Here is a 4380-nt window from a genome sequence, read left to right as displayed (position 1 = left end):
CGAATACAAGTCGGAGTCGTGAGGGTTTCTCCAAAATTAATTAATTAATTCAATTTTTTTTTTTTTTTTTTGCGAGATCTACTGTAATACCTTGACCACTAACAATATGGTTTAGAATTTGGACTTCGTTTAACCAAAATTCTCACTTGGAGAATTCGGCATAGAGTTGCTCTTTTCTCAAGAGTTCGAGCGTAAGACGGAGACGTTGTTCATTTTTCCTTTCCGCTTGAATAGCTTATAATTATAAGTACGGTAACGGATTTGTCTAGATAAGTTTGCATACGCGGTTCCGGAGGTCTATGAATATGGGCGGAGCCTTAGATAAACTGAACGGCACTAAAAGAAATTTATAACTATCGTAGCGAGTTCGGAAAGCGGTTTAGGAGACATCTTCTCCCTTAACCCTCAATTGATGATAACCAGAATGAAGGTCGATTTTAGAATATACGCGAGATCCGTGTAACGGTTCAAGAGGTTGTTGATACGGGGAAGAGGATATCGGTTCTTAAACGGAAATTATTTAGTTCACTAAAATCACATATATGTGGGGAAAACATTCTCTTCCTAACGTATAGGTTTTGGGCTCCCTAGTTCTATAGATGTCAAATCAAAGTTCGAATTACCTACCCAATAAGTTTGACGTACACTCTCCGATAAATTTTTCGGTACGCAATAGTTTTCCGTTGGTCACTTGAATGGCCTAAGTAATATCTAGGGGGTGGTGGAGTGCAAATAGTAGGCTCTAAAGCCTTGGATACAAAACATTTATCAACATCCGAATCGAATAAACATGAAGTATAGGAGTTGTTAAGAAGAAACGTACCCGTGACTAGTTCATGTCGTCTCGAGCATCCTCGGTGCTAATGTTGGAAGTTCGGCCGCGTGTGTTGGGGTTGGCTTTCTTCGTTGGACATGCATTCCTAAAATGACCCGGTTGGCCACATTCGAAACAAACACCCGGCTTTTGTGTGTTGGGTCCCTTTTGACTGACGGGAGCGGTACTTCCACAATATTTGGCAATATGACCACTTCCCTGGCACCGGTGGCAAATTAGCTTGCCACATTCACCAAAGTGATGCTTGTGGCATTTGTTGCAAAAAGGTCGAGTTCCAGCATAACTTTTCTTGCCGACGGAGGTGAAAAGTTCCTTGGCAAAGTTGTTGCTGTTGTAGTTGCTGGATTGAGAGGCTTCCCATTTTCTTTTGTTGTTACCCGGTTGGTCCTCGGCCGTTGGTGCCGGTGCTTCAATTTCATCCACCGTTTCTATAGATTGGCGAGCCATCGTTAAAGCCTCTTGTAGGTTGGCGGGTTTGGATGACATTACCCTGTGTTGAATGCTCTTCGGAAGGCCATCCATGTAAAGTTCAACTCTTAGGGACTCGAGAGTCATGAGGTTTGGACACATTAAGACTAGTTCAGCAAACCGTTGATTATAAGCTTCGAGGTCATTCTGGACCGTTTGTAAATTTCTTAGCCCCTGTTCGAGCCTTCGAGTTTCATCGCGCGGAAAGTATTCGGTGATCATTCTTTCTCTTAATTCGGTCCAAGAGAGTGCGTGGGCTTCATCGATACCCACCGATTGTACATACGTGTTCAACCATGAGAAAGCAATACCGGTGAGAGTGAGGGTGGAAAACTTGACCTTATCTTGGTCCCGACAACCGCTTATGTTAAAAACGGCTTCCGTTTGTTCAAACCATCTGGTGAGAGCAACCGGTCCCTCGGTTCCATCGAAAGTGGGAGGTTTGCACCCCATGAAGTTCTTGTAGGAGAACCCCTCGTTTGAATTACCAGCTCCATGATTATTGTTGTTGGAAAAGTGATCGGCCACGGCCGCACCCACGGCGGTGGTTATCATTCGTTGAAGAGCTTGTTCGAGAGTTTCGAAAGGAGTATTGGGTTGACCTTGGTGAGCCATTGTTCCTTCATGACACAAGAATATCATTGATTAGTATTCTCAATAATACTAACCGTGATATAGAATAAAGATAAAGAGAAGTTTTTCCTCGACTCGCCTTAAATTCTTTATGTCATAATGTCGGAACGTTCATATGAGTCACCGTAATATAATCCCGGAAATTATATTACCCTGATTCATATGTGCATTCGACATCATTTCATATAGTCAAGGTGGCGTGTCAATCAAATTAAACAACGTGAGATTAAGAGGAACTAAGAGTAGATATGAGTAGAAGCGTTCGAGTATAAATGCACAAGTAGTCAAGTAATTCCTACTTCAAGTCTATATGCCGGTTGTAGTCTAGACTCACCAATGTACCCTATGACTCGGGGTCGACACCAATGAACTCTAAATCCCTACAACCAACGCTCTGATACCATCTGTAGCGACCCGACAAAATCGTCATTGACGGCGCCGTCTACTTAGGTCCCGTTACGTGGTCATAAGTCTTTAAAACAATGTTTGACCAAAAGATATGTCGCATTCATTTCAAATGTAAAGATTGTTCAAAGTTTACGAGAATAGTTCCACCACAAGTTACGTTACAAAGTTATAAGTACAAATGAAAATTATGCGACACAATTTAAAAGTAGCCAAAAGATGCTCCGTGTATGCATAAATACTCGACATCCAAAGCAAGTATCAAAATAATGAGCGGAAGCATGTAACACATATCGTTCAAAGACCTGAGAAAAACATAGAAATCTGTCAACGAAAACGTTGGTGAAATCATAGGTTTAAGTAAGTAAGTGAGTAAATAAGTAGATTGAACCACAAGATTTGCAACATCGAATTAATAGTTAACCATTTCAAAATTTGTTTCACGAGCACCCAATTATCAATGCTTAACATTTCTCCCATTGAACCCCATCACTTAGTGCTAGAACATACACTGTTTCTCGAAAATATATTTCATTCGTAAACGGTAGCGAACCGTTTGAATGAGGGTTTGTCAAACCCATATGGATCCATACAACATAAGTTCTCGCTTACACCCGGCAAGTGTAACTAATGATAATCGAATTGAGGATTTTTGATCTAAACTCGTATGTAGAATGTTTGTTTTCCTGTACTTGTGTTCACTTAGTAAAGAAATGTTTATGTTTTCTCATCCCAAATGTAAGTTCAAAAAGAGTAAAAGTGGGACTATGATCTCACCTTGAGTGCACGTACGAAAAGTACTTCACAAAATAACGTGTGCGAAGGATAGTGCTAGTCTTGACCTAAACAAATAAGTTGTATCAATTAACCGGTTACGACACAAGGTCGGGTGAAATGTGTTCAATTAGTCCTATGGCTCGTTACGACTCGAAAAGTATAGCATGTGAATCACGTTGTCAAGTTTCATGCAAGAATCAAGTATAAAATAAAGACTAGAACGATTGCATAAGTGTTTAGTTAAGTTTGACTAAAAGTCAAACTTGGTCAAAGTCAAAGTCAACGGGGTCGGGTCGGGTATCCGACAATTTTTCTAAGTTATAAAATCATATATGAGCATGTTGGCCAAGTTTCATGTTAATCGGAGGTCCGTAGCATATCAAACATTTTACGTCAAATGACCAAGCAAAACAGCCCATTTTAGTGTATCAGGACGGTGTCCCAAAATCAGGACGGTGTCCCAATATGAAGAGTGGGACGGCGTCCCAAAATCAGGACGGCGTCCCAAATTGAAGAGTGGGACGGCGTCCCAAAAATCAGGACGGCGTCCCAATGGGCATTCAGGTCCTGTTTGCAGAAAAACACAAGTGCACTACCCAAACTTCAAACAATCACAATTTATGATCCGCAAACAATTAGAACATGTATTTTATATCACCGGAAAGCTCTTTCGACAAGGAACGCAACTAAGCACTTTTCATCAAGCAAAAACATCATATATAATAACCGAAATCCCGTCAAGTGATCAATAGAGGTTTATTTTCAAGTTTCAAGTTCATCAATTGCAATTTAAGTTTCGGGAATCCAATTTATACATATGATATGCCGTTTTGAAGGTAATGAAACATGTAATACAACTAAACACTTATCAATAACATTAAAAAGCATTCAACGCATCAAAAGTTCGTTTTAAGAGTTGTCAAACCCTAACCAAAACCTCAAAATCACTAATCATGTTAATGTAAGGTTTTCATGTCAATCAACACACCAAAACGAAGCTATTGAAGTAACTAACACTTTGAACACACAAACATTAACATCTAAACACATTTCATCATCCTAAATCAAAGATTAAGCATACACTTTTCATTTTCAAGCTAGTTACACCAAAACATCAAGATCGAGCATACAAATCATATATTCATGTTATACACGAGCCATAGACACTAACTAACAACATATCAAGTCAAAAACATGAATTTGAGAAATCTAGAGTTTTAGAAATGTTACCCAAAATTGGTGTAGTTAGTATCAAATCGTAG

Source organism: Rutidosis leptorrhynchoides, chromosome 4 (assembly GCF_046630445.1).
Source record: "Rutidosis leptorrhynchoides isolate AG116_Rl617_1_P2 chromosome 4, CSIRO_AGI_Rlap_v1, whole genome shotgun sequence".
NCBI classification, from domain to species: Eukaryota; Viridiplantae; Streptophyta; class Magnoliopsida; order Asterales; family Asteraceae; genus Rutidosis; species Rutidosis leptorrhynchoides.
The sequence above is the reverse complement of the archived record's forward strand: the minus strand, read 5'-3'. Positions refer to the sequence as shown.